At 43.3% G+C, this 19,644-nt stretch overlaps 2 protein-coding genes across 2 annotated transcripts in view; one reads left to right on the top strand and one right to left on the bottom strand.

The window, feature by feature from the left end:
* Positions 1-2,203, bottom strand: part of LOC123035620 (cytochrome c oxidase assembly factor 1 homolog) — an 88,750-nt gene extending 86,547 nt beyond the window's left edge. The window contains exon 1 of the mRNA XM_044454021.1: positions 1,971-2,203. The gene's annotated coding sequence lies outside the window, so the exon portion shown is untranslated. The remainder of the gene's footprint in view (positions 1-1,970) is intronic.
* Positions 2,204-4,191: 1,988 nt separating this feature from the next.
* BLVRA (biliverdin reductase A) overlaps positions 4,192-19,644 on the top strand; it is a 34,921-nt gene continuing 19,468 nt past the window's right edge. Inside the window, exon 1 of the mRNA XM_044453998.1 lies at positions 4,192-4,274. The gene's annotated coding sequence lies outside the window, so the exon portion shown is untranslated. The remainder of the gene's footprint in view (positions 4,275-19,644) is intronic.

Raw genomic sequence — 19,644 nt, 5'->3', positions numbered from 1 at the left:
GGGTATTGTGGCATTGATATCCTGTTTATGGGATCGTTTGGACAGCTGGTGGCTGCTGGGTGAACATAATGTGGGACTCACTGGACCCCTAGTCTGATCCAGCAGGAGGTTTCTTATATTCAAGGAACAGAGCAAAAAAATTCAGAAAAAGTCAACCAAATTGATTGCCCTTGGTGGGTGGGGGGGTGGGGAGAATTGAAGGAAAGGTTCATTTGAGCCTATTTAGTTAAGAAAAAAAGTGAGTTAAATGGAGACATAACGGAAGTGTATAAAATAATGCATAATGTGTAGAAAGTAGGGAGATTTTTTTTTCCCCTCTCACATAGCATATCCAATGAAGGGAACAGCAGTAAACTCAGGACAAACAGAAGGAACTACATCAAGTCCTACTTAGTTGTCCTATGGAATTTGCTGATACATGATGTGGTGACAGCTACCAAGCTTACATGGCTTTAGAGGAAGGTTAAATTCATTAGAGACATACGCAGCCACTTGTTATGATATATCCTAGAGCAAAGGTAATGCCTTTAACAGATACCATCTGCAAGGGGAGAACACTGAAAGAGAGCTATTACCCTCATATCCTCTTTGTTGGAAACAGGATGTTGGACTAAAGAGGTCTTCAGCCCAGGGGCTGGGTGGAAGTTAGATGACCAGATCTTTTGGGCTTCAGGTCCCAGAAGCCCATGTCCACAAGGGCAATGGCCAAGAATACTGGGAATTGTCGTACAAATCATCTAGCATTCTGCTCACCCCAGCTTTAGATTTATCTAGCAGGACTCTTATATTTGTAGTGCATGAAAACATACTCAGAGGCCAATTGCTTCCAGCAATAAGTTAGCCACTTACAAAGGAACAGTCCTGTAGTCTATCACAGAAAAAATCAGAAAGTCTCTGGCATCTTAAAAACTCTGTTAGTCTATTGGGTGCCAAGAGAATGAAGGAAAGTAGGTTCTAGGCCAAACCTACTCTGTTTTCTATTTAGCACAGGTTTGATGATGATCTTCCCTTCGATTTTTTTTTTTTTTAATGAATGGCAACTTCTGAATCTTTTGCTCCAGGAAAGTGCAACTTTGTCTCCTCTGAATGGAACTCTATGTACGTCTACTTGGCTGTAGAAGTCATCCTGAATTCAGCAAGGCTATGCATTAACGAACAGTCCAAAGTAAGTGGACACAGAACTGCAGCATTAATCATCTTTTGACAGAGTTACACTGAATGACACAAGTCAAACCAATTATGTTAGACACTACTGCATCCTCCAAGTCCTTTTTGTGACTTGAATGAAGGTAGATAACCCGTGCCATATTTATACCCAAGTAGCTCTTGCTGTAAGATGAGCTGACTTAGAAATCCAAAGTTTTACATTCATTCATTCATTGGTTTACAACCACCCTGAACTGCTCGTTTACTGTTATGCACTGCCTTGGGGTGAAAAAAGGAAGAGGATTGGGAGAAGGAAAAAGAGGGAGTGTACCCTAATTAAATGACAGCTTTTATTACGGAAATTTCTATTAAACCCCATGGGTTAGTTTTACGCTTCCTGAAGTACAGCTGTATGCATGTCTACTCATAAGTAAATCCTAAACTCTAGCCCGTAATAGATATGATTGTAATTAAAATCTTTGCCTTCAAGTCAGTATTTATTCACATGGAAGCAAACCCCATTGAATTCAGTGGGGGCTTGCCTCTCAGTAGGCAGGTATAGGACTGCGCCTGAACCCAAAGAAATAGGGTTCTCCTAGAGAGTAAACATATAATTGCACAGCAAGGCTCGAAAAGGCTCATATAACAGAAAACAAACACACGGTTTGTCACACAACGACATCCCGCGATAGCTAGCCAAATCGTTGCAGTGGTGCGCTTTGCTTTTCACTAAGCTTGGGACTTGCAATTCGGCGATGCCCGTGTAAATAGGTAGCAAACAGCTGGTTATCCAGCTAACTGTTGGAAATATGTCTGAGACTCACCGAATCAGAAGGACAAGATTAAAATACAGCAGTAGGAAGAGAGCGACAAATCGCCGAGATCACGCCTCTTCCCTGGGCGCCGCCATGTTGGAATTTCTTACCATGAACGGCAACTTAATTGGAACGCCTGCGTGTCCCGTAACAGAGAAAAGCTAGTAAAAGAGAGGCTGGGGGAGCGACTCTTCATTTGCAATTCCTTATTACCTAAGCTAAACTAGCAAAGCAGAACGTCCTCACCCCGATTTAATCAGCAGTTAACCCCACTGATTTCAACGATTCAGTCAATAAGGTTACAGTTTTAATGCACATTTACTGTCAACTCATTTGATTTCAGTGCTGTATTTCCAAATACACATGTGTAAAATCACCCAGTTTACCTTTTCAAGATCGGATCCCTTATTTGCATTTTGAATCACTTGCCAACAAATAAATACATATTTGTCTTCTGCAGCCTTATGACCACTACATGAGAAATGGAGTGTGGTGGAACCGTACTGTTAATATGGCAAGAGTCAAAATGTTACATTCAGATAGGTTAGTCGCTTTAGCCTGTACCAGCAAAAACAAAACACGCAGAGTCCTACACATTTACTTTGGTACAAGGTTTGATTAATGCTATCTGCTTCAAGTGCCCACTTAAGTAACACCGAAGCTTATGCTAGAGTGAATTCATTAGATTTTAAAGTGCCCCCAAACGTTGCATATTGGGTTAAAATTTATGCATATTGTAAATTTTACATTTACAATAGCCTCACTGAAGTTCACAAGACATGAACTGGGGAAGTTGAAAGAGGATGTGGCTTTTCAAACACCTCAGTTTTAGGTTGCACAAGAGCACAAAATTAAATGGGGGTTTCTAATTGGAACACTGCAAAAGTAAGCCAGTTCTGAAACCGTTGTAAATAGTGTAAAATTATAGCAACCAGCTGTGGATAATTTTCCATACCACAAGGGCAACCACCTCTGCAGGATTAATAGAAACTAGGGTACAGGGAAATTTGGGCCTAAGGGATCTGGGTTCTAATTGCCACTGGGCCATGAATCTCTTGGATGATATTGGGCCAAGTCATTGCCTTGCAGCCTAACCTACCTTATGGGTTTATTGTGAAGTCAAAGCGGAAAGGATTATATAAACTGACCTGGGTTCCTTGCAGGAAAAAGGTGAGATATAAAATTAATTAACAATTTAAACAAATACACAGAAACCCTCCCCAAGTGCTACAGTCCACAAGTATGGGCCAGCGCGTCTGCGGTTAAAATTCCTGTTCAGCCACTGGATGACCTTGGGCCGTTCAATTTAGCCAACTGGTAGATGCAATGCAATATTGTGATGACGTTCTGTGAGGTTTATCCACCAATTAATTTAATCAGCCAGGTTATTAATAGGCAACAAGTAGAGTTCCGATGCTGAAGATGACAAGGCTAAATTTCTGCAGAAGAACGGGGCTTTGGCAGGGGGTGGCGTGTAGTCAAGCACCGGTGAGCCGAATTCCATCCACTCAAATTCATTTTTCTCTATAATACAACCCGTGGCGTACAGGAAGTTCAGTTCTGTTCGCTCTTGTGGCTGAGCTCGCTAACCAAAAATAACCTGCCGGTCGCTGGCAGCTCTGCAGTATATCGCTACACAGGCACAATGCGGTTAAATCACTTGTGGAATTCTGACGTTGCAGATATCGGGTTTTTGTTCCCTCGTGCATGGACCAACACGACTATCTTTCAAAAAAAAAAGGAAATAAAATGCTATATAAACTCCATGCTAACGGTTTATGTCGGCAGCTTCTTGCACCAAAAAAATAAATTAAAAATGCTATATGGTTTCGCAATCAGGCTGGAAAGGATCAGTTCAAGGAATGGAGGGCTGCATCTGCCGAAGTGCACTCCGATAATGAATAGGGCTGCAGCGCATTCGTTGGAAATTGCCCGGGTCTGCACGTTGTATCAATGCCAAGGGGAAATAAACGGCAGTTCAGAGGTAAGCCAGTCTCCAAGCTGTCTTTGCCACCAAAGCTGTGGGAAAGCTCCGCCCAGTCTCTTGCGCCCCCGCGGGTTCCATTGTGTCTATTGCCGCCGCCTGCCCTTTAGAAAGGTGGCCGCCTCCGGCTTCAACTCGGAATCGGTTTGCTCAGGCCCTTGAATCCTATTAGAGAGCGGTGGAGGGGGCGGGGCCTCGTTGATAGCCGCCGAGACCTTCCTAAGGGTTATGTAAAAGACTGCGAGGGCGGCAAGGAGAGTTGCAACAATATTGGTACGGTGGAGTTGTGCAAGCAAGGATCTGCAGGGAACCAGGAGGCAGAGAGAAGGGTAAGCAAAACATCCCTTTTTCACTGTTAAATCCAAGGCGTAATATTGCTAGGACTGTCGTTATTATTGTGTAAAGCACGTTGATTGATGCTATATAAATAATGCTCCCTGTGGACAAGCAATAGCATCTTTTGGGAATTCGCTGCTACCGGTGCAATAATCTTGCTGTCCAGTCCACCGTCTCCCAAAGGGATTGCCACTTTCAAGTTTTCCATTCTGAGATTTTTATGTCAACTGCAGAGGTCTCACCTTGTAATATTTAAAACAAAAATAAAAATCAGTGTACTCTAATGCTTGTGAACCCTGTAAACCAAATTAAAAAATGGATGAGAATGTTATTTTTTTGAGGGAGAGGAACTGACATGCAACATTTAAAAGCAGCTCACCAAAGTTAATAATTTCTTACATGTTTGAAAGAAGCAACCTTTAGTCAAGGAGGAAAAGGTAACTGAAGGACTGGAAAGTTGACATGTAACTTGAGCTACATATCTATGAAGCTTCTTTAAAGAGAAATTACAATTCTGTCAGAAGAAGCTGCAGATCCTGAATTTTTCTGAAGATTAATTATATTGCACATTAGTTTACCTAAATGTAAATTGGAGAAGTTATTAAAAATTCTGCTCATTTCAATGGTCACATTAGGAGGTGCAGTTAAACTGGGAAACTCCTAGGTGGAAAGTCTTCCACAGCTACAAAAGATCAGATAAGCATCTGCTGAAGTAATCCTTAAAGTACACAGCACAGAGGAAAACCACAAGGATTCTTTTATGGATGATCAGGTCATCTTCCAGTGAAGAAATGCTTCATAAACAGTAATAAGGTGGCCAATATAATTTCCCTCTCTATCCAAATCTATTGCTTATAAAACAGTCACCCACATGCAAGATGGTGGTATCACCAAACATTGGAGAATCCTGAGGTTTTTGTGGAAGCACAAACATTCCTTAGGAACCTCTCCTCCACATTAAATGTTGTTGGGGGACTTAAAGAGCCCAGTGTAGAAGGAATGTGCTCAGTGGGCATGGAAAGCAGGCTGCCTGTTGAAGCAGGGGGAGCAAAAAGCAAGGGAGGAGTGCTTGGAATCCCAAACAGCAGCATTCCACGCTGTAACATTGTGTTACAGACCCCCTATAGCCAACATTCCATCACATTGTAGAAAAAGGATCCAGGATGGGGCTGGATAGATAGAAACTGGCTTGATTCTCAGTGGCTGCAGTCATCAGAAGTTTCCCCAGTTGTTGACACTTTGTCTTTTCCTGTAACATAACGGTGGATTCCTTATTTGGAGGAAAGTACAATGATGCCCTTCCTTGATAGTATTGTGTTGAGGCCAAAATCTTCTCTCCATTTTTAGCAATGACTGGCTCAGTCCCTGCAAGTGGGAGCTGAACATACAGGATATAAGGAAATGCACTGCCAGGAGTTCTTGCAATATATTGGACCTCCTTCCATGTGAACAATGCTGTCTTGAATTCCAACTGTGCAGAGGTTTTGCATTTATGCAGTTGGAGTTGTGTACAGTTTATACACTAGTAAATGAAATGACACAACATTGTACCTACTTTCTGACACCGGTCTCCAAATTCTTGTTTGTAAAAGTAATGTGAGAACCAGCTCTTGGTGAGAATACAGTTGCAGCATGGATCAAAGTGACTCATGCTGCAACCGAACACCAAAAGGTTTTTGGCTGACATTCCTAGACAGTTCCCATGTACACATTCTTCCATTTATCGCAATGGCGGCTGTATTTTGGAGCTTTGACTCTAGTCAGAAACACAGTACTGTAGTTTAGGATCATATTTTACCTGTGCTCCAGCCACATGTGCAAAGTTGTAACTTAAACCTGGTATATTTGAGCCTATGGGGTTTTTGGGCTGAATCCATCCTAAAACAGTTCAAATAAGGGCTCGGGAAGAGAACCCGTGCTTTCCATGCACAAGGTTCTGGCCCATTCGCCTGCATGCTCAGATAAACTTTGTCTTCATCTGCTTCTTCTGTCATCGCTGTGATTGTCTGCATCATTTCCTTTGCCCAACCTCTACCTGTGTTCATTATTTTTTATTATTATTATTATTATTATTATTATTATTATTATTATAACATTTCTATGCCGCCCCTTGCCGAAACCTTGGGGCGGCTTACAACACAATAAAATACATTGAAATACAATAGTACATAATAAATTACCATTAAATAAAAAAATACAAAAAATACATTGATTTACAAATATAAAATTAAAATTATCAGTATAAAATAAGTAAATAAAAATATAGGAGGAGAAAGAGAAGGAAGAAGAAGTTGCCCTGGCCAGATCATATGTTTTAACAATTAAAATGATGTTTAAATAAAAAGGTCTTTACCTGGCGCCGAAAAACCAGTAACGACAGTGCCAGGCGGACCTCTTTGCGGAGTGAATTCCATAGGTTGGGTGCCACCGCAGAGAAAGCCCTCCTCCGAGTACTTACTCTCCTAATTTCTTTCATGGAGGGTTCCCGGAGAAGGGACTCTCCCGCAGATCTCAAAGGGCGGTCGGGCATATACGGACATAAGCGCTCGTTCAGGTAGCCAGGACCCAAGCCGTTTAGGGCTTTATAGGTCATAATCAACACCTTGAATTGGGCCCGGGCTTCAATGGGAAGCCAGTGAAGCTGACGGAGGACTGGAGTCATGTGAGCATAACGCCCCGTCCCCGTCAGCAACCTGGCAGCTCTATTTTGCACCAATTGAAGTGTTCGGACTGTCTTCAGGGGAAGCCCCGCGTAAAGCGCGTTACAGAAGTCTAGGCGGGAAGTCACCAGCGCGTGTGTCACTGTCGCCAGGCAGTCGTACTCCAGGTAGGGGCGCAGCTGATTAATCAGCCGAAGCTGAAGGAAGGCGTTCCTCGCCACCGCTGTCACCTGAGCTTCCAAAGAAAGCTCCAGGTCGAGGAGTACTCCTAAGCTGCGGACCTTATCCCTAAGAGGGAGTGTTGCACCATTCAGGACCAGGTCAAATCCACCCTCTCCGAAACCTGACAGGACCTCCGTCTTGTCTGGGTTGAGTTTCAGTTTATTGGCCCTCATCCATTCCCTTACCTCAGCCAAGCACCGGTTCAGCATAGCCACTGCCTCACCTGGATTAGTGGAAAACGAGAGGTAAAGCTGGGTATCATCAGCGTATTGATGATTCCGCAGCCCACACCTCCTGATGACCTCTCCCAGCGGTTTCATATAGATGTTAAATAGCAGAGGGGATAGAATGGAGCCCTGTGGTACTCCATGGCATAGCTGCCATGATGTAGAGACATGGTCCCCCAGCACTACCTTCTGGAATCGACCGTTGAGATAGGAGCAGAACCACTGCAAAGCAGTGCCTCCAACCCCCAATCCCGCAAGTTTATCCAGAAGGATACCATGGTCGATGGTATCGAAAGCCGCCGAGAGGTCCAGAAGAACCAACAGGGATGTACTCCCCCTGTCCTCCCTGCACAGGTCATCGTACAGGGCGACCAAGGCAGATTCAGTACTGTACTCGGGTCTGAAGCCGGACTGAAAAGGATCCAGATAATCAGTTTCATCCAAGAGTGCTTGGAGTTGTCCCGCCACCACTCGCTCCAACACCTTGCCCAGAAACGGGATGTTGGCCACAGGTCTATAGTTAGTGGCCATCTCTGGATCCAGTGACACTTTCTTCAGGACCGGTCGTATTACCACCTCCTTTAAAGGGGCAGGCACTCAACCCTCCCTCAGAGAAGCATTAACCACTTCCAAGATCCAGGTCCCAATCCCGTGCTTGGAGTTATTTATTAACCAAGACGGGCAAGGATCCAATAGGCAAGTGGTGGGACGTACTCGTCCAAGCATCTTGTCCACATCATCGGGCCGCAATAATTGAAATTCCTCCAATAATTTCGCTCCAGCAGGTGCTTCTCACAGGTCATCTTGCGTGTGAAGTTGCTCTCCTCCATCATAGAACTGCCCAACTAAAGTCCTGTGAACTGTTACCAGTTAGGGTTGCTGCATGGGTACTTGGAGCTGACGGTCCTGCTGCTATACAAGTACACCATCCATTAAGAGGGGAAGCAGGAAGTGGGTAATAAAGTGGAATAAATCATTATAGATAAAAGTGAGTGTAAACGAGGATAGATCAAGCATAATGATAAAGGATATATCTGAATTTGGAAGCTGCAAAAAGACATTATTATTACTATTATTTTTATTGCTGCACTACCTTTTGGCTTGCCCACCCTCACTCTTGCTCTGACCCCTCCCCTTGCAGATGTTCAGAACCCCCATCTGTTGGCCTGCATGAAAAATGGCCCCTGAGTGAGTGGAAGCTGCCAAATGAGTTAAAGGATTTTAGGTAGAAGGGGTCAGGCACATAAACGAACAAGCATACCCTTTGGACTTTTTTTTATTATTATATTGCATTTCCATGACATTGTAGTGTCAAGCTTCTAGTCTTCATGAATGTTTGCAAAGAAATCGTGTGACAGCCACATATTCCTTTGAAAGCGGATCACGGTGATATTGCTAAGAGGGATTTGAAATTAAATTATTTAATATGTTGAAGGCATTTCATACTTAGTGTCTGAACAATTGGGATGGGAACATTAAGAAGTTTGTAAGAAGCATACAGTCCTTCCTATAACCCTAGTCTTTCATCTCTGCATTTTGTTTCTTGCCCCTTCATGTCCAGCAATGTGTATGGTGTTGGAGTTTATGTTGCTATTTATAGGAAGAAAAAAGGCTTTCCTTTGTTGGGTTGCTATATACTGTTATTTTAAAGTGTGCTTTGAATCTTGATCTTAATCAGCTCATGTGTTAGTCTGAAAGCTTTGCTGTGTGTCAAACTCTATTTACTGTTTTTTTTTCTTTATTACTGACCTAGGTGAGGAGAGGAGACATGCACTGTAGTGCTGGAGAGGCTTAGCACACATCCTTCATGTGGGGTGCCTTTGTTTAATTATACACGCAATCATTTTAACAAGAGTAGTATATTCTGTTATATAGTACTGTGGATCTTTTTTGGATTTCCCTCAAAATGTATAAGTTCTGTTGTCCCCACCATCACTACTACCATCTTCTTTAATGGTACAGTTTCGGTACTTTTCTATTGCACAATTTAAAAATGACTTTATTCTTAAATATAAACTCATACATATTTTTCACATGATTTCATTGTAAGGCACTTTGGCAGTGTTGTAATAGAACCAAGGCTGGTAAGGTTGAAACACCAGTTTGATTAGCAGGGATGATGATGATCTATCAAAATAATTTCTAAATCAGTACCATCTGCCAACTCCTCTATCTTCCCTCTCAGTTTAGTGGCAACTCTCACAGTAGCTGGAAGGAAAGGGATTTCCCTAGCAACAGTATATTGTTTTGAGCCATCTCTGTTGCAATGCAAAATAATTTGGGGTGCCCATCTTTTGGCTGTTAATGGCCATTTAAGACACAGTAGCTTTACTAAAGACCTGCTGCTGGTGGAAATAAAGACTGCTAGAACTGGTCTCTTGCTGCGGATCAGTCAACACATCTGCCTGGATTTTTAGACTCTCCTCGGGGGCAATCTATGGGACCAGTCATGATGCGCTTCAAAATGTACAACTGCATCCTGATCATTTGAATTGAAAGGTGGTGTATACGTCCTGATAAGAAGAATAATCTTTCAAGGGAAAAAGGGAGCTAAAATATTTGTGGAGCATGGTACCACAGCAGCCATGCAGTAACAGCCTTTCTTTCTCTTTAGACAACTGATGTGATATGGCAGACAAAGACTCATCCTTTGACCCGATTGTACCAGCTGCACTTGGCACCTGTGAAGTCCTAGGCACTCTTCATTAAATGCCTAGAGCAATCACATAACAACAGGGCCTGCATCCTTTGGCAAAGCTTTGGGGCAGGGGAGGACAAACCCAGGCTCCCAGGCCAAATCCAGTCCAACCCAAGTGATGGCTGGGTCCTGCCCTTTTAACTCCCCCTGCTCAGACCAAATGAGGGTCTGCCATCCCTCCCCAGTTTTCTTCACATTATTTTCAGAAGGCCAGTGTAAAAGCTGAAACAGGTAGGGAAATGCATACCCTCCGGTCATTTCTGGTCCCATCCAGGCTTCTGTCCTACTCTGACCAAAGCTATCTATCTGCCTCTCTTGTTCTTTCTCCTCTCTGGTTCTTCCAGTATTGTTCAAGTGTAACTTCAGAGTGCTGTTGGAATCTTTATTGAGATTCCAGGGGAGTTCTGTTAAAAAGTCCTTATTTCAGAATAATCGTGCAAGGAACTGACGAGTCTGCCTGCTGCTTGCTTTGTTTGAATTTTACTGTCTAGGTCTCTTCTAGCCAGCAAGCTAGCAGTCATCACATCTGAATAAATAGGCATGAAATCCTTTTGCATTGGTGAGATGGGGGAGGGTGGATAAGGACGCTTGCCTGCAAGGAACCATTTAGCCAGAGTAAAAATGCACGATCTTGAACTTGTATTGTTGCTGTACTTGCATCTAAGTAAGTGTGCATGAAATTGCGCAGAAATGCTTCTGGGTTTTTGTTTGTGTAGGGAGACTTGCCTTGCAGCACCTACTGCTTCTGAGTAGGCTGCACATTCCAATCTTCAAGAAACGAGATGCAAAAGCGTGCAGCAGCCATAGGACCATTGCACCATTGCAAGCAAAGTGGTATTCAAGGTGTTGCAACAAAGAATATTACCTTACATTCCTGATTTTTAAGCTGGATTCCAAAAGGGACGATGCACTCAAGATCATATTGTGAACATACGTTGACTACTGGAGCACACCAAAGATTTTCAGAAGGTCAGACTATGCTTTATTGATTACAGCAAAGCCTTTGACTGTGTGGATCATGATGGATGGTCCTGAAAGAATTGGGGTTCCTCAGCACTTGATTGTCCTAATGAATCCTGTATGGTAAGCAAGAAGCTACTGTTAGGATGGAATATGGAGAAGCAGAATGGTTTCTCATAGGCAAAGGCATCAGACAAGGATATCTTTTATCTACCTATCCGTTCAATCTGTCTGCAGAACATATCATAAGGAAGAATGGATTAGAATCAGAGGAAGGAAAATTGCCAGGAGACACATCAGTGATACGCACTGCTACCATACTACTGGCAGAAAACAGGAATGAATTGAGTTATCTCTTGATGAAAGTGTAAGAAGAAAATGCATAATCAGGACTGCAGCTGAATGTTAAGAAAACAAAAATCATGCCCACAGAATTATGGATTACTTTATAGTTAAAAGTAAACTATAAAGACATTGAAACAGTGAAAGATTTTATATACTTTACTCGGTCATCAATTCAAAAGGGAGACTGTAGTCAAGAAATTTGAACAAGACTGAGGACTGGAAGGGCAGCAATGAAGGAACTATAAATGGTCATCCAGTGTAAGGAAGTTTCACTGCAGACCAAGGCCAAGGTCATTCACCCACTGTACTCCCAATCACGGTATATGGGTGTGAAAGGCAAACAGTGAAAAAAGCCAACAGGAAGAAAATTGATGTAGTTAAAACATTGTTGCTGAAGGAGAGCTTTTTAAACACCCTGGACAAACAGAACAACAAGAGTCCTAGATGAAGTCAAGTCAGAGCTTTCCCTAGAAGCAAAAATGACAAAACTGAGGCTGCCATACTTTGGGCATATCATGAGAAGGCAAAACTCCCTGGAGAAGACGATCATGCCAGGGAAAGTCAAAGGCAGAAGAAGAAATATGAGATGGCCCAGATATGAGATGGCTTGACTCCATAAAGGCAGCCACAGCCTTGAATTTTACAAGAGTTGAGCAGGGCTATGGATAGGAGATTTTGGAGGGCTTTCATCCTACGTCGGAGACAACTTGATAGGGCATAACAGCAACACATAGTCATGTATCCCCATCCATCTCAGCTGTGTGTAAGAGCTTGTGATGTGTGTGTGTGTGTGTGTGTGTGTGTGTGTTTTGGGGGGCGGGGGGGCATAGGCGTGTCCATTTGCTTTAGCCACTTCAGGATTGTGGCTCTTGAAATGCCTCCAAGGTTTCAGTTTGGCCCTCAAGCCTGAAATGGCTGCCCATCCCTAATTTTGAGAGAAAGCAATCCCTCTTGGCTGATCTTGTCCATTTCTACGCATATGCTGAACTCTCTATGGGAATTGCAGAACTTCAGGCCCAAAGACCAAATCCAGCCCTCCTGAGGCCCTAATTTGACTCCTGGTTTTCCCCAGATGTTCCCTTCCAAGGAACCCACCCCTTTCTCCCAGCTGCTCGCTTGTTCGTTCGTTTGTTCGTTCATATGCCGTCCTATTATTCAAAATCTCAGGACGGCTTACAATATTTAGTAGTTTTGTGCAGGTTTTCCCCTTCTAAAAGGAGGAAGTACCTCTGTTAAGGCATAATTACTGGCAGTAAAAGCTTGAAGCTAAAATATGCTGGTACTTTAACCTTGTCCTTTTTGCCTCTGGCCCTGCCCACAGCTGGAATGTGGTCTCCTGAAAGTTTCCTTGGAATGGAATGTGGTCTTGCTCTAAAAGATGATAGAAAAGATCTTAGCACAGGACGAAGTCCTTAGGTCCTTCCCCCATTCAACAGCCTTCCTCTTTTCTGGAAAGTTTGTCATCTCTGCAGTTGACCAGTTCCAGCTTGTCAGCATCTAATCAAGGTTAAGTGGTTGTCATTGGCAGAGATAATGTAATGCAGACTAAGACAAGCACAAGCAAAATAGTCTATCCAGTCTTAAAGCCATAGCTGCCCTTATGCCAAGCCAAAGTTCTTAAGCATCCAAGCACATCAAGGCCTTCACTGTGACCTACAAGTGTTACTTGCTATGCTTTCCAACAGCTCAGGTCTGCCTGCATGTTTTCTTACATGTATGTGGTCATGGTCACCTCCACAGGAACACAGGGAAACATGACCTTTGGATCTAATGTGCAAGTAGTCATGAGCATCATTTGAAGTTGTAGGGGCTAAAGTAAGGATGAGCATCCTTCAGGTTTACAGAATTTATTTTTGCCTTTTTATGTAACTGAGATTTATCAACTGGACCCTGGTACAAAAGGCATAAGAATTCAGAAATTAGGTCTGAGTATCAAAAATGAATTGGCCTTGCAGTCCTTCTACTTCTGATTACCACAGGCTTGCTTCATTCCAGCTGTATAGTTTTGGGTGGTAGCAGGGGGTCATTCTGTTGCTGGTGTTGTCAAACAACAGGCAGTTGCAAATGCTACTGCAAGTGACCCGGAGATCTGGTGGTAGGTCATTTGGGAACCATGTTCAGCCCAAGGACCAACATACTGTTCCAGCAGTAGGCAAGGCCAAAGAAAAAGAGGGTAGGACCAAAATGCATAAACATATCAGTCTCTTATGTACCGTAACAGATCAGTGGTCGAAGTGGGTTCAGGAATTGTTATTCCAAGATTATGGTGCAGCATAGTCTGACCTCATTTATTTTCTTTCCTATAATCTGGGAATACTGAGCACTGAAAAGCACAATGTATGCACAAATTTTGCTTCTATTTTCCTCCTGAAGCTCCTGGAAAATCATGATCACAAAAAGGGGTCTTTTAGCAAAAATGTCCACCACATGTAGAAAAACATAAGAAAATTGTAGTATACTTCACTGCTGTTCTCTGGGTTGAAAAATGCCAAGAGCACAGGAGTTAATGCAGTTCTGCTGGAAAAGGTAGCGATTAAAAACTGTACAGAGTAATGCTGTGCATTGCAGTGAACCTATTTTATTCAGGATATCTGTAGAAGTGTCACTTGCATTTGCAAAAGAGCTACCCTTTTCTAATGCAGCAGAAAGGAAGGTTGGAAGAACCACAGCAGTTCTGTTCTTTCATGCTAATTTAAATCAGGGTATGTGAAATGAATGTGAATGAGTCACAGATGGTCTTTGTGCCAGGAACAAATTATTTAGCAGGCAACCAAACATAAGGAGTACCATACACCTAGAGATAACCGGCTTTTTAACTGACAAAACCAAAACATGTTTGTAAAATGCACTCTTGATGATATTTAGAATTCTGAAAGTGAAAGTGCAAATCCTGTGTCCTGACCTTGAGATCACCACCTTTTGTTTTATATTGAAAAATAAAGCCAGTTCCGATTAAATCAGGTTGAAATCTAGAACAGTTGATATCATATCTGTAATAAACCACCCCAAAGGATGCTGGTGAATCTTTTTGTCTTCAAAATGTACTGAAATCTCATTTTAGTCTTAAGCTTGTTAATACATTTTGCACAGTTTACATGTTTTTAACATTCCTGGATTTAAATTATTACTGTTACTGTATTGCATGTATAGTCCACTTTTTTTCTCCTGCAAGGAACGCTAGGCAGCTCACATAAGCCTCCTTCATTCCATTTAAATCTCACAGCAACAACATTGTGGGGCTGGGCTAAGAGTCCCAGACTGGCCCAAAGTCACCCTGTGAACTTCATGGCCAGGTGGGAACTTGAACCTGGATCTCCCAGGTCCCCAGCCCAACTCGCTCACCACCACACCACACTGTAGTACATACACCTTGCAAATGCATCTCTCAAGGGTAGAAATCCCCATGAAACCCAGCAATGGCTTGAAATGTAAAAAGAAAGAACCAATAAACCAACTTTTACAGGCGTTTCTTGATTGGTTGCTAAGAAATTGTCTGCAGCAAATGAAAACTCATGTCAGTAAAGTCAAGGCTGAGTTTCTTGATGTACAGAGGGGCTGGCTTCTTGTGAAGAACTCTAATTAGATTTGGTACTTCTACTTGACAAATGCTGACTGAAGTACAGCTTTATCTACCTTCAGAGAAGAGGAGGATTTTTAACGCATGAAGTCATTCAGTCATGCAATGCATACCTGCATTCTGAAGTGACACAATTCCAGATTTGGCTACATCATGTGCATTTTTGAACGTGTTAACTTCTAGGGTGGCCCTTTGACCAACTTTAAGAAGAGAGGCCTCTATTCGAAGGTATCTTTATTGAATTAGCCCACATACCTATACAAAGGGGGTGTGAGTCCCATTGAACTGACTCAAATTTACTTTCCAATATATATGAATAGGATTGCACGGATAAAGACTTTGTTTAAAGATTTGCAGTTCCGTGCTGTGCAACTTATGGTGACCAGATGAATAAATGCCATCCAAAATGTCCTGTCCTTGTAAAGAATCCTAATTTTTGAGCCATGAAGTTGTCAATCAGGCTGAGCAGGCACATACCGTATTTTTTGCTCTGTAAGATGCACCCCCCCCCCCAAAAGTAAGGGGAAATGTCTGTGCGTCTTATAGAGCGAATGTGTGTGTGCCCAGTGCCCGGGACACTGCCGGCCGCCTGTACCACGTGGCACCACCTGGCCGGCATGTGCTCAGTGCGCCATGCTCCGCCCCCCCCCCGGCACAGGTGAGAGCTGTGCCGCTCAGAGGGAGGCATGCGGAGGAGGAGGAGCCATGGCCTTTAACCCACCGAGAGCACGGAGAGACGGATTGCTCACCCCCACTGCCTGGGAAGACCTGCTGCCACCACACCTCCCAGAAGACCATTGCCGGCACACTGCCGGCCGCCTTCACCACGTGGCACCACCTGGCCGGCACGTGTTCGGCGCGCCCTGCTCTGCCCGCCCGCCCCCCCGGCACAGGTGAGAGCTGTTAATCACAGGGCAGTGTGTGTTTTCAAATGGCAGCCCGTCTTTTAATGAAGCCCATGGGGAAGTGATGGGGAATGTGCCTGTGATTATCAGGAAGCTTTCCATGGATCAGTTATCTGTTAGTTGATCAGACACATTTTTTTTAGGATCAGTGGATATTTGAACAGCATTACCTTTGTGTATGAAGTTTATTCTTAGTCCGCTGTGTGTTTGATTTACTGTACAATATCTCATTTTTTGTCAGAAGTTTTTTTCTATTATTTACTAGTAGGGCAACGTGGACATTACTGGCTTTTTTAGATTTGTTATTGAATTGTCTGCAGCAGCTCTTGTATAACTGGTGTAGATTGTGGATTCCTTCAATAATTCCACTACTGACTAAGAAAGTGATGTCAGTGATTGTGAGCAACAGAGCTTCATAAATTCTGACTCTAGAGATGATGAGTTCTATGGGTTCAATGAAAACTAGAAGAGTACTCTAACTTTAAAGTCTCTCTTTTGTTAATGACAGTGATGACGGTTCTTAATGCCACTGTTGACTGCTGTTCACTTTACAAGGTTGAAATACAGTATTACTGTATTCTGTTATAGTTTATTAAATAGTTTAGTAAACCATTTGATTCAGATTTTTTTTTCTTGTTTTCCTCCTCTAAAAACTAGGTGTGTCTTATGGTCAGGTGTGTCTTATAGAGTGAAAAATATGGTAGGTCACCTGGTGAGCCTTTCCTATTACAAAGAGATGTATTTCTATTCAAATTAAATATATACAGCTATTGTCTTTTGTCCACCTTGCTGGTAATGCACCTTCCTGGCTTCTGCCTGATTGTCAGGGTGACTTTGGCAGTTAACATCCTGACAGAAATGGATCTTACACAAATGGAGGTTTTTGAGGAAGATGCCTGCTCTCCTGCTAGCTGGAAGCTGCCTACCTGAAACACCAAGGGGTTTACTTTTCGGTAAAGATGCATAGGTTTGTGCAATTAAAGTTATACCATGATAATGGTCATGACCTGCCCCACCCAATCTTGGGAACAGTAGTTTTCTAGTTTAATAACTTGAACTAGAACTTGAACCCTACCCAATGCCTCCCTCACAGGACTACCACAGCTCATGTTTCCTAAGAAAAGGAAACAATTTTGGGTTGCAAGCTTAAACACACTAGGGTGTAAATCACACTGAGGTCAATGGGACTTTCATCTGACTAAAGCATGGGTCCTCAAACTATGGCCTGCGGGACGGATCCAGCCTGCCATGGCCTTCCATCCAGCCTGTGCCGCAGTTCGCTGCCCCTACGGGCAGGGAGGTGGTGGCTTGCTCGCTCACAGATGGTCTCCGAGCACGCAAGCCGCCGCCGCCTGCCTCCTGTAGACGCACTCCGCTGCCTTGCAGCACGGGCGGGGAGGTGGTGGCTTGCTCGCTCAGAGATGGTTTTGGACTCGCTGGGAGATCTCAGCAAGCCACCGACTTGTGCGTGCCCAATGCCGCCTCACCAGCCTGCACCCCCACCTCACCGGCCTGCAGTGGTCACCCACAGCCTTTCAACTGGCCCCCTATTCAAAAAGTTTGTGGACCCCTGGACTAAAGACATGTGGGATTTTGTTATTAAACTTTGTAGTGTGGTTGGGACCTTTCTTCAGATCAGTCTTTCCCAGCTGCTGCACTCAGATACGTTGGACTACAGCTCCCATTGCCCAGTGACCTACCTGGCTGAGGGTGATATGAGTAGTAATCCAACATATCTGAAGAGGGCATCAAATTGTAGCATTATATCTGCAGTCTGATGCTTTTTAGTTAAAAGAAAGCTTCAAGTGGATTTCCTTTTCAGTACACATTCGTAAGATCTGGCCACATTTCTTATAGGCCAGTAAAACGAAACCAGTGTATAGATACGCACAAGTTTCCACATGCTGCAAGTGCCATTTCAGTGCCAAGTTATACTGCTTGGCATTTTCATTCCCCAGTGCTCCTGTCCGTGTAATAAATATCAAAAGATATGCCTGTGAAAAGTAGCATGTACAGGCGAGAACTAGGAGCTGGCCCAGTGCCTGCTTTGGATATGCATGGCTTAAATAGCATAATTACACTGTCAGGTATGGCACTCTTAGACCATGTTGCCAAGTGCTTTGTTGAAGGAGTCCACTTGTAAACCCCTGGGGTGGGTGATAGAGGTGGAGTAAATTCCGAACTAGTTTTACCAATAAACAGTGGATGTTCCTCAATTTATAGCAGTCCTGTATTTTACCTATGGATCCTCCTTTTTTGAGAAAAATATGCACCTTCCTGTGTTCAGCAAATCTTCTGTCTTCTGGGAGAAGTAGGCTTTTTTGGAAGGTGAGAGAAGGAGGCATGATTGTTACTGGCAAAAGGGCAAAATTAATTACCAGGGTTCAGTTTGCAGAAATTTAAGCTAACTCATGCAATTAGCAGTGACCATTATTTCTTCCCAGAGCATACCACAACCTTATGGAGTTATATGTACAGAAAACTAGCATTTTGCTATAAAGCATGTGGAAGATTTGAGCTTTCTTCCAGAATGAAGAAATGCAGCTTAATGCAGCCCTAACAGTGACTATACTAATGTCTGAAATGTGCTAGACCACACAGAGATGGGAGGGGTAAGGGTTAGGGTCATTCTAAAATGGCAGTTGAAGTTACTGATGAGAAGTTACTATGTGCAAATTCATCAGACATATCATGCGGTACTAACTCATCTGTCTGCAATACTGAATTTTACTTGTTTTTGTATTTTGCTAGATTCATGTTCATATAAAAGCTTCTGTTCTACTTGGGATGCGTGATAACCTTCTCAATTTGTTCAGAAAAGGTCTCTCCTTTACAGTGGTGTAGTTACTTAGTCTGATGGGTTCCATTGAATAAAATTGGCTGCTGAGATTTCTTGATATTGGTTTCTTGAAAAACCATGTTGTACCAAGGAAACTTGTGCAGATAAGGATATTCTTCATTGTTTGGTCCTCTGCCCTCTCCTGGACGCTAATCCTCAGTAGAATAGATTCAATGATGCACAGCGGTCACCCCATGTTTGCCAAACAATCTGACATATTTAAATATTTCATAGCATAATCCACTGCATGTCTGCTCTGAACTTGTGGAAGATACTGTGTTTTGAATTAATCTGAACAGATGTGAAGCAAGCAAGGCTCCTGCACCTTGCAGCATTATGTAAAAGTGAACATTTGGGCAGTGGCCACTTACAAATGAAATTAATTAAATGGTTTAAAAAAAAATAGCCTTCCACAGAAGAGCTCAACAACTGTATGAGGTACATTAGGTGGACCTGCTCAGCTTCATGATGGGGGTGAGATTTAAACCCAGTCTCTCCCATCCTAGTCCGACACTCTAACCCCCACACCACACTGGCCTTTCCGTCTGCATGCAAAATTGCATTTGCTAAAATCCCCTCCATTAAGCACCTATGAAGGGTGTTGTGACCTTTTGCACAGGGTCACTCTCTGTGAATGGTGGTGAACGGGACTGGACTGGTAGAAGAATCCAAAGACTGGTGGGTCTAGGTATGTCTGAAGTGGGCACAGAGGCCGTTCTTGGCAACTTGTCCAACTCTTAGTATCCCACGCATGCTACCTTCCATGCATTGTGCTTCTTCCAGGGTGTTGTGGGCCCAGGTTGCAGACCCAAAACAGAGCGGGAGAGTTCCCTCTCTCAGGCCTTGCCTGGGCAAAATGAAATCATGGCCATGGTCCACCTACTGATGACCAAGCTGCACTCATGTTGTCTTCCTCTATGCTGAGAGAAG

This window comes from Varanus komodoensis, unplaced genomic scaffold, assembly GCF_004798865.1.
Source record: "Varanus komodoensis strain SLA01 unplaced genomic scaffold, ASM479886v1 scaffold10, whole genome shotgun sequence".
Classification (NCBI taxonomy): Eukaryota; Metazoa; Chordata; class Lepidosauria; order Squamata; family Varanidae; genus Varanus; species Varanus komodoensis.
Note: the sequence above shows the minus strand (reverse complement) of the source record. Positions and strands in the feature narration are given on the sequence as shown.